This window comes from Empidonax traillii, unplaced genomic scaffold (assembly GCF_003031625.1).
Source record: "Empidonax traillii isolate 1590-97213 ecotype Southwest subspecies unplaced genomic scaffold, ASM303162v1 scaffold463:size644112, whole genome shotgun sequence".
NCBI lineage: Eukaryota > Metazoa > Chordata > Aves > Passeriformes > Tyrannidae > Empidonax > Empidonax traillii.
This window is the reverse complement of record NW_020955656.1, coordinates 318,642-330,491: the sequence shown is the minus strand read 5'-3', so window position 1 is coordinate 330,491 and position 11,850 is coordinate 318,642.

The window sequence follows — 11,850 nt, the reverse complement described above, 5'->3', positions numbered from 1 at the left end:
GCAGCTGGCAAAGGCAGAAAATGTTTAGCAAAAATACAGAACTGCAGAATCGTTATTCCTAGTAAATGCTAGGAGAGTTTCGAAGTTCCTACATACCATAAATAAATAACAACTATGAATCAGGAAGCTTAAATTAGCATTAAGTACATCCATGGGCTGAGGGCTGGAACCTCACTACCTTCTGCTTATTAGGTTGGTTGTGACTTTTATTCTGCTTGTTAATTTCATTTCATTTTGCATAAAATTATAATTTAAAAACTACAGCAATCACAGCTTATTATTGTTTAAAATATTAAATGGTAGTTATTTGATCCAAACACAAATTTTATTTACTAGAGATTAATTATTTGTGACTGTTTTCCATTCACTTTAAAGAAACATTTTACTTTAGACTAAACTGCATAGGAGACAGTCTAACTTGAGATGATGCTACTTACACAGATTTGTACAAGATTACTTACAAGATAGAACACTGATGAAAATATTTCTTTTCTGGTCACAATTGTTCTAAATAAAATAAGATTTTTCACTGTTATTTTTCTATATTTTCTGTTTATAGACCTTTTTTTTTAAACTTAATTTCTTATTTCTGTGCCATTCTAGATCTTGATTGAGGTTGTGAACTCTCTACTCCTGGAGGTGTTCAAGGCCAGGCTGCATGGGACTCAGAAACTTGGTAGTGGAAGGTGTCCCTGCCCATGGCAAGGAGATTAGAACCAGATGATCTTTAAGGTCTCTTCCAACCCAAACAATTCTACGATTTTATGATTCTATGACCTTATTTGTCTTCTCAGAGAGATAACCTACTACACTGTAATTTTAGAAGAGTTCTCTAGGAAATTAGATAATCTTACTACATACTATACTGGGATTGACTGGGAAAGAATTAATTTTCTTCATAGCAGCTCTGCATTGGGTATTTGTGCTCTCATTGATACATGGTTTTAGTGGGGAGAAGGCAGAGGAATTTGTACATGTACTGCAAATGAAGGGACTTGATTGAACAGTCATTTGGGGTTATGCGCATGTAAATAAAGATGAAAAGCATTCATCAAATACCCATGGAAGCTAAATTGTTGCTTAATGTATTTTCAGTTCACTGCAGGATCAGCTAGGCCAATGGAAACTCTGTTAAAGGTATAAAATGTTCAGCTTCATCATTTCCATGAATTTCAGGGATCAAAAGAATGGTGACGCTATAGTAAGATAGTTCTTAAAGTCTCCTTTGTAACAATTGGAGAGAATTTGGAAATCTGAAAGGATAATTCACAGCATCACAGAATATTCTGAATCTGAAGGGACCCACAAGGATCATCAAGTCCAACTCTTACAGGAATGGCCAATACAGGGATCAAACCCACAATGCATCATTAGTACCACATTCTAATCAACTGAGCTAATATCAGGGTTCTTTTCATTCAGTTCAAAAATATAATGATTAGAGGTGACACAAACTCCCCTAGTAGAGTTTCTCTTTCATGAGTAATTTAGACTAGATGTCAGAAGGCTTACATTAGTGAAAATAAATCCCATCCAAAGTCAGCTCTTCAGTTTCAGAAAATACAAATTTGGGTTTTCAGTAGCTCAACACAGGGATGCAGGAAGTGAAATGTCAGACTTAGTCTTCAAATTTAGAGAGTAAAAATTTAAAATTTATAGAAATTAGGCTGTACATTTTACTGGAGGTTGGTCCTAGTCATGACTGTAATCATGAACTCATTATAAAATTCCTACTCCCTTCATCCGCTCAGGTTAAAAACAGCCAGACATGTCAAGTGGAGTTGTCCAATAGCTCAAATGGGAGCGTTAGGACATTTAAAGGTAAGCTCTTGTGTGAATGCTTTGCTGGATCATGGTCAAAACATTCTACAGGTTCCCTGATGGCTTCTTTATCCTTGTCCCAGACTTGCTGAATGGACTATTAGGTTTGGGTAAAAAAAGGTCACATTTAATTTCTCTACATCAAAAAGAAATGCTGCATCTAATATTATTTTGCTCGAAGTAGATATGTAGACTTCTTACTGTCCACTGTCTCTTTTTAGCCTTCATTTACAATGGTATGAAAAGATATTTTCTATTTCTTAAGAGATAAAGAGACATAGTAATAAAATATGTTATGAACCAGATATAACAGCCTTTCAAATCAGTGAGAGTTTCTCTAATGACTTCAATAGGTTTTGAATTAGATTCTAAAATATTAAATTTAGTGAATACCGATTAAAGAGTTCTCTCATCAATAGCAAAAAGATTTGAATGTTGATAATATATTAATTCTACTTAAAACAATGGCACAATAACTGTTTACTAATCTAAAATGAATTCTTCTTAGTCTCTGTGATATAAACAATTCCAATAATCAGCATGTATGTATACAGATATACAAAATGCACAAATGTATGAAGTAACTAAAAATGAAATTATAATTTAACAGATATAATGCGATGTAAGTATTAATAGCCTCACTAAAAAGTCTGATGAATACGAAAGGTCTCACATTGTAATTATTCTTGGAAAGGAAATATTATTAATCAGTTGAGCAACTGATGATACAGAAAATTATAAATAATGGAAACACTGAACAAATTAATTCTAGATTAGGACATAATAGTTTGTATTTAATAACAGGAAGATCATTTTTAGTAGAATCATAGAACGATTTGGGTTAGAAGGGACCATTCTACTGAAGATTGTTCTAATTATTAGACTTCTTTTCTCTTCCATAATCCTCAATTTTTAAAAAAGAAGCAATCTTTCTCTAAATGAAGCTAGATGCTGGCCAGCAACATCCTACAAACACCACATCATCTGAATACTAATGAAAAGTCCCCTTTCAAAAAGTTTTGGGGCTGTGAAAGACTAATGGGAGTCTTTTCAAAATGTAGAGTAATACAAAATATAATTGCTTGCGCAATTTTAGGCAATCGAGTTTGTGGTATTTATATTGATTTGTTATGTATAATTAGTGATTATTATAATGGTTAAGCTAATTTTGGAGACACTTTTTTTTTTATGAGTCCAATCTACTTCTCATATGTAGAAACATAACTGCTTGAAAAGAAATCTAAGGAGACTAGGCTGCTATTATTTACCATGTTTGGTAAAGAAAATTCATCGTTGTCATATCATACAGAATATGCCAGTATATTCTATGTATGGCATTTTTAGTAGGTATCATTAATATTTGTATCACCACCATCATCTTTCCATGTCCTTTAGTAACACACTAAATATGGCACATATGAAACATATTTTGCATTTAAACTCCAGAAAACAGCATAAAATACAAGTCTGTCTTTGCTTTCAATTAGCGTCATTATTTCTGTTTAGTTGTCACTTCCTTAAAAAGACAAAGCGAAACAATTACTTGTATTAATCATGGCAAGAAATGCTAAGACATCCCATAGGGGAAGCATTTTTTTCCTTATTGGCTTTTTGTACAAGCTGTATTGGCAAAGTCGTTTCACAAGTTTAATGGATGACTCCAGCTTGTAAAATGCATTGGTCAAGGTAGGTCATATAGTGTAGTATTACAGAAATGGAACAGACAGGTTCAGTAACTAGAGTAGTTAAATAATAATGACAAAAAGGTTGCATGTTTACCCTTGCTTTTTATGCCCTCAATAAATATTTTTTGTGTCATAGGAAATGTAATGCTATAATGCAGTCAAAAGATCAGGCTTTAATTACTGCAGTACCTTCTGGTCAAAAGTTCCATTACATTGTAATTTGTAAAACCTGTCATCAAAACCTTAATGTACCTGATGAAGACTGAAGCTGTGTCATCATAGAGGGTGGAATAATTTCTGTCTAAAAACAAGACGTGAAGTGTCTGTAGAGGTAGCAGTAAAGGAACTGGGAAAAACCCCTTCATTTTAAAATAAAAAGCATTCATAGTGGAAGCTGTCTGTTAACAACCAGCTATTAGAACTGAATCCAGTGGTCTGCTTTTATCTCAAGGTTTGAGTTTTCTAGTGTTGTAATGTGCTTATGAATGCAAATTCACTATCATAAAAAAAAAAAAAAAACAAACAACCAAAAACAAAAAACAACCAAAACCAAACAATTGAAATTCACAAAACCTCATGTAAAGGCAGGAGTTTAACAATAAGAGGTACTTTGAGGTCTAACACCTTTTTTTTTTTTTTGAGCTTGAATTAGCTGTTTACACTTTCTGTTTTGAATTAGGATTTGGTTGTTCACCAATGACAGGGGCATTGAGTGCCCACTAATCTTGAATACTTTGCTGTCTCATCTGAGGGTTTAAGCTTTAATCTGTCATTGATTTAAAGTCCACTGATATCTTTGAATATTTCTACATAGGCAGGGGGCAGAGATATATATGGTTGTTCTTACCCATGCACTAATCTGCTAAAAACAAGCCAGTTCACTAGCATTCTCACAGTATCACAGTGAAGTTAATGAAGTCTTTAAAGAGGTATTAGTCTATTATTTGGGTCTGCACTAGTGCACTACATATCTTTCCAACCTATCCCAGATTTTCTTCAGTAAATTCACAGTGCATACAGTGCCTTGTGTTTGTCCTTTCTTTACCCATGTAAACAAATGCTCTCTAACACTGCTCTTCATAGCCCTGCTCTGCTCTACAATCCTATCTTCTGCCCTGGCTTCTCAGAAGGACAGAGATGCTCTGGAGGGGTAATGCAGCAACACAGGTGTGCCTGGTGACAACTGGGAGCATCACACAGTAAAGAAATGGGAGTAGGGTGCCGGAACTAGCTGCTGCCAATGATCAAAGTGCTTGAGGAATACTACTTTGAGGTAAGAGCTTTTCCCCTTGCCATTCCTGAGCAGTGTAAATACCCTTAGCAAAGCAAGAGTCTTTCATGCAACCCAACAGAAAATATGAACATCCAAAAAAATTTTTTTCAGTGCTTAGAGTAATACATTTTAAGCACTAGGCAGAAAAACACACCAAACACTTCAGAAAATGTTCATTATGCTGTAGGTTAAGTAATCACATTGACAATTAATGAAATAAAACTCTGTAGTTTATGGGAAAGAAAACTGTGCTTGTGATAAAAAGGGATGAAAAGAATAACAACACATTAAGATGCCCTTTCAATTCAGAAGTTACTTCACAACGAAGTGAAAGGACTCTGCCAACAAGGCTTTCAAAGTTAAATAAATCTACTTATGTTTGCTGTTCTAATTTAGTAGGTCAGTATTTCAAGAAACCCTGGAGATAAGCAAGCTGGCAGGAACATGAAGGAAGCAGTTGGGAGGAGGAGACTGAGAGAAGGGCTTGGACCTGAATTACTCTTGGCATTTACAGGTTGTGAGTAATGTTAATAAAAATTACAACTGCAACAATGATGACTCTCTGTTATAATACATACTGTCAGGAGCAGCCTCTTCAGTGACCTCTGGTAATATGATTCTGCTGGTGAATGCTTGTGAATTTGCTGAGGAAGCAAGTTAAAGCTGCAGAAATGGCAAGCCATCCCTCATTCCCCAAACAGGAATCTGGCACTGAACAGAAAATTCAAAAACTACAACATACATTGTGCAACAATAAATAAGAAAATAAAAAACTTTTCCTTTATGAGAGGAACACTTCTATTCTGTGGAAGATAAGGGTCATGATAACACATAACCACAGAGTCTTTGTCTAACAGATCGATGACTATTATTTTGGTTGTGTGAAAATGTCTTTTGTCCACAGGAAAACTGCTGAATGAACAAAACAATTGCAAAAAACATTGCCTTTTACATGCTGGAAGCAAAAGCAGTAATTTATTGCTCATAGCTTTTGTTATACCTTCTTCAGCAATAGTACTCTATATTTCATTTTCAGCCCACTTTTAAAAGTATAAATGCAGCTATTATCTACAAGCATTTGTTAGAGAAATATAACATCTAATTACAACAGCAAAAAGATGCTATATTTATGGTTCTTCTGGAGTAGGGTTTTATAATTTCAATAACACTTTGAAAAGAAAAAAGACAGCTGCTTACCTTAGCCACTAATCCTGAAGAAAACGTTTTTCATCATAGTAATACACAGTAAAAAGTAACTAATCATTAACACTACGCCAGTCTAGTTGCTAGATCTGTAACTACCACTTTCCTGGGGTTTCTGCCTACTAGAAGCTGTATTCATCATTTCATTTGTTCCTGAAGTACAGCAAAATAGTTGAAGAAGCTGTGTTTATGTGTAAAATAGAGTCAGCTCCCTGTTGTGAACAGGCTGGTTCCTACCTATTACAGTAAAAAAAAATAGATAAGCATTGTTTTAAAACTTATTTTTATATTTACATTTTTTTACTGCTTCTTTTCCTTTCTCTCTCCTCTCCACAAAAATCTTGAGAAAAGTATTTTTAGCTCTACGTGAATATGGGAAGTAATGTATGGGCATAACAAGAGCCATGGTTTAACCATTATTTGTATCCCATCTACTTCTTTCACATAGAATTTGTCTCTCTTCATTGCATTGAAACTATTCACACAGATTTTGCACTTAGAACTAAAGAAGACATCCAAATTATTTTTTCCATTACTTCTCTTGGCAAATTTCAATGGTCTTGTCTTGAATTTTACCTAATATTTAAAACCAAATTTTTAAAAAAATGTCACGTTAAGTTAAAAAATTGCTGTGCATTAAACAGAATATCTGAAGTCCTTAAAAGTTTCCATTAGGTTTTGAAATCAGGAGCCTTTCTCATGTATAATGTGAAACAATAAATTAGCAAAACCCACCATCTAGTGACATTTGTCACATCTCTAATTTCCTAAAGTAACAGATAATGTTATCACAACCTCTTCCAAATTTTGTCTCTTCTTACTTTGTTGACAAACCCAACAACATTGTTTTCATGTTTATATTAGGAATTTAAAAAACTTGACTTGAATGTGCAGAAGAAACTCAACAAAGGTCATGGAACCTTTTGAAATAGTCTTTGGACATTTAACACAATCAAATTTTTCAGGTGTCTGTTCCAAACTCTCCTGTTATGACTTTAAAATGTTATAGTTCTTTGCTCCTGGTGATAAATAATGTGACTACTACAGCTGAAAACTAGATCACATAATTAATTGCAAAGCATGGATCTTCAGATGTATGGAGAGAAATGCCAGTGAAAAAAACACATTGCTCAGGCATAGTACTTAGAATTGTTTCAATTACTTTTATTTTGCTGAAGAGTAAGAGCTTTCAGCTTTCTCCTGGAAGTGTCTTTATTACCATTAGCATTATCAGTCAAACCTATTACTTCAATGTCTAAGGACCCCTCCCCCCAAAAAAAGTTGACTCATTCAACTAGAGAAGGTACTGTTAGAGCCCAAACTTTTATGTGTTCTCTCTAATCTAAATAAGTAAGGTATTTGTCAGGAGTACAAACAGAACAGAATGATGAGTCACCTCACAACACTTGAGAGTTTGAAGTTGGTACTCTTTGGAAAAAAATAATCCCCATGAATTCTGGGAGAAGCTAAACAGTAATGTGAAGGGAAACAGTGAGAAGTTGATAAAGCAGAGATGAAAACTGGCATAAGTTTAGAATCTCCGTTGACAGGGGGGAAAGTGCCAGCAAAGCCTCAGTTCTGGACATGAGGAGAGCAGACTTTGGGCTGCTCGGGGAACTAGTAAGTAAGGTCACCTGAGAAAATGTTTTTGTAGCTGCTGGGGTCCATTAGTGCTGGTATAGAAATCAATTCAGAATTGCAGAAGTTTTAAAATTGTAAATATTTTATATGTACATTTCTTATAAGTCTATTATCATTGGCTTCCAAGTCAAATTGCTTCCATTCTTTCATATGTTAGAGCTAATGGACTAAAAGAACACTCAGAACACAGAGAGACTTCTTCAGAGATTTCATTGCTTTCTTGATAATTCATTGGAATTATTAGGAAGGGGAGCCTATTAGAATAATTTTTATATTGCTTTTGAAAAAAAAAGGATAATAACTACTAAGATTATTTCCCTAGTCTGATTCTGGCTAATATTACTATAACTATGCACTTATTACACCAGGGTAGATATATATGCAAAGTGGAATGCAGCAATATATTTGTAGATAATGCACAGATATTACACATACATGCAGATATTATACATACATATGTACATGCTTTCAGTGTTTGTGGATTTGAAAGTTCAGTTCTTTGCACTGATATTGAGAACTCCCTTCTATTTCCTGCAATGAGACCTGCAGCTCCCATACTTGCAATGCAAAACCAGAGCAGTCCTTTCTGTGGCCTGACTACAGAGAGCTGGTCACATATCCTCTAATGTCTGGTTCCACTCATCCACCACTATTTTGATAATAGTCCATATTGAGTCCACACTGAAGTGGATTCATTCTCAGAGAGTTTCCCTACTGTTGGGGAGAGCTAGTCTCCTGACAAGGTTTCTGGCTTTACAAAGTCTCAATTAAAGGCCATAACTCCTACCTGCGAGTTTGAGCTGTGGTCTTTCAGCCCTCACTTTATCTCCATTGATTGGTACCAGGTAATGGGCGCTCCAGGGTGAGATTCTTCACAACATAGTCACACAGCCTGCTTTGGCTGAAAGAAAAAGACAATTAGAGCCCTAGAAGACTACAGTGACTGTGCGTACACATGCACACATACAATACCATCTCAAGAGATAATGGAAATCAGTGTACTTGTTCCCATGTGACAAATGCACAATTGCCTCAGCTTTTGAAAAAACTTTAATGAATTAAAAAATGTCACAGTATTTTTCAGATGTGCTAGGCACACAGGAAATGTTTCTCAGAGTTAAAATTCTATTAAGTAGCTGAGGAATAAGTACCTTGCATTTTGACTGGGACTTAAACCACCATCTATATTTGAGTAAGTTGCCTTAGACTGTCTTTGCAGTCAATGGAGAGAAGTTGGCATTTCTAGGGCACACTTTATCATATCTTAAAATAGCTGTCTAAAGCGGGTCAGACAAATTGTGCCCTTGCCCTTGCAGTGCCTTTTATTCCCCACTGACTATAAAAAGCATGACTAGCTCAGAAGTACATGTCTACACTGTAGACAGTTACAGATAGGTGATAAATTCCGTGCTATATGATTTATGATGAGCTGAGTGATGGTCAAGGAAGGATGAGTTCCAGCTGAATTCTTGCCTGCTCCAAAGCTGGATCATTTATAGGGTTGCTCAGCAAAGCGGATACCGCTGTATCTCTAAGGATTGAACTCATGCTGTAGCCTTAAATTCTTGACACTTAAACAGACATTCAGACCTTACTTATTCATAGAACTGGTGGAAATGTGCTCATCTCTGAAATCATCCCACACTTTTGAAACACTCCTTGGCAGATTTGACTGAATGAACTCATAGATTCAAAAGCTATTAGAGGAAGATCAATAATGGTACATGCAGTTTGCACTGCTACATAAATGATAAAATTTCCAAAAAAAAAAAAATAGGCAAAAGGATCCTCACCTTGCGTTTGCCCATAAGTAAGTAATTGAGATATAGTAGCAGCATAAATAAAACCACTCATCTCTAACTTTATCTTTTGCTTCTTTATCTTTTTCTCACTCCTTCTTCACAATTCAGTCTTTTATTTGTGATAAATACCTCCTACTGTTCCCACTGAAACCAAGCTGGTATTAGATATGAATAAGAGGTTTATTATTCAGCAATATGCTGTATATGCACTGTACATCTTTCTCTTATAAACTGGAAGATTTCTGCGGTTCAGGGACTGTCCTTTATTTATTGTTACTTTCATAAGTATATCCTCTACTCAACTATCACATTTGATCAAAACAGTAGTGTTATTTGCACAGAGGGAATAATAAAATCACAGTAGTTTAAGCAAATGTCTTCTTAAACAGGGGAATATCTTCTTAAGTAATGGTCATAATGAATTTTAATATGTTACATTTTCCATTTTTGTGCTGCAAGACTGAACTCTGATTTGTAACGTTTCAGGTTCCATACAAGGCATGAGGATGAATGTTGCTTGAAAAGAACTCTTAGGTCAAGTTTCTCCTATTTTAATCGCTCTAGATGCTGAGAGAAACAGTATTTCTTTTCCTACCAACATTACCATAAGGGAGAAATCCCTAAATATTCTCCAAAAGAGTTAGACTCAAAAACCATTAAATGCATTGAAAAATCCTGCATTGGATTCAATTTGCTTTGGTTTTGGTGCTTGTAGAAACCACTGTCACTTTAGGGATGAGTTAAAAATAAATTATTTGTTTCTTCATGCAATTTTAAAAGCCATTTTACACTTAAATTTTATGCTTTAATTCCTTTGTTCTATGAGAACCTTAATATGATACCCTCTTTGTGATAACCTTGTCCATTGTAATATAAACTCTTGAAAGAAAACTATCTTTTTTCAGAAAGTTATAATTTCTCATTTCAAGGACCAGATTACATTACTTTACTATGATACTCTGACCACAGAGTAGAAGAGTGAGAATAAGGCAAATTTTGGTGCAAGACTCCTGTAAGGAAATAATTCTCATTTTCTTCCAATTATTTAGCCTCACACAACATAGAATTGCAGCATCGTGAACATCAGTCCACCATAACATCCTTTTCTATAAACTGGACACAGACAGATTCAATGTGTGGACTGTTAGATGGATAAGAGGTTGGTTAAACAGTCACATCCAGAGGGTAGTGGTCAATGGCTCGGAGTCCTGACGGATGTCAGTAATAAGTGGTGTCCCTCAGGGGTCCATTTTGGGACCAGTGTTATTTAATATTTTTGTTAATGACACAGACAAAAGGGATCGACTGCACCATCAGCAAGTTTGCAGATGACACCAAGCTGAGGGGTGCTGTTGAGTTACACACCTGAAGGATGGGATGCCATCCAGAGTGACCTGGACAAGCTCAAGAAGTGGGCCCATGGCAATCTCATGAAGTTTAACAAGAGCGAGAGCAAGATGCTGCACATGGCTCAGGGCAGCCCCCTGTATCAACACAGGCTGGGGGATGAACAGAGGGAGAGCAGCCCTGCTGAGAAGCTCTTGGGGTGGATGAGAGACTGGATATGACTCAGCAACATGCTCTTGCAGCCCAGAAAGCCAATTGGATCCTGGGTTGCATCAAAGGCAGCATGGCCAGCAGGCTGAGGGAGGGCATTCTGCCTCTCTACTCTGCCCTTGTGAGACCCCACCTGGAGTGCTGCATCCAGCTCTGGGGTTCTCAGCACAGCAAGGGCATAGACCTGTTGGAGTGAATACATCATTAAGATGTATTAGAGGGATGGAGCCCCTCTCCTATAAGGAAAGACTGAGAGTATTGGGATTGCTCAGCCTAGGGAAAAGAAGGTTTTGAGGTGACATAATTGCAGCCTTCCAGTATCTGAAGGGAGCCTACAAGAAAGATGGAGACAGTCCATTTACAGGGGTATGTGGTGACAGACAATAAGGAATGGCTTCAGACTGAAAGAGGGGAGATTTAGATTAGATATTATGAAGAAATCATTAGTGTGAGGGTCGTAGGCATGGAACAGGTTGTCCAAACAAGTTGTGGAAGTGCTCAAGGCCAGGTTGGATGGGGCTTTGAGCAACCTGATCAGGTTGCTTACCTGGCAGGTATCCCTGCCTATGGCAAGGGGGTTGGACCGAGATGATCTTTCGGATCCATTCCAACCCAAGACATTCTATTATTCTGTTATTACTGGCAGGAATTTCTAAAAGTTGTGTTGAATAGGGATTAGAGATGTCTCTATAGTCTTTCATAAAATAAAAAATTCAAGCAGGTCAAATACGTAGAAGTATACCTGGGAGCACAAAATATTATGTGGTGAGAACAGGTCAGAGTGACAGTTACATCAGTGTTTGACAAATGAAGGATTTTCTCTCTTAAAAGGCTTAGATGAATTCTCTTTTTAAGGTTTTGAGTATTT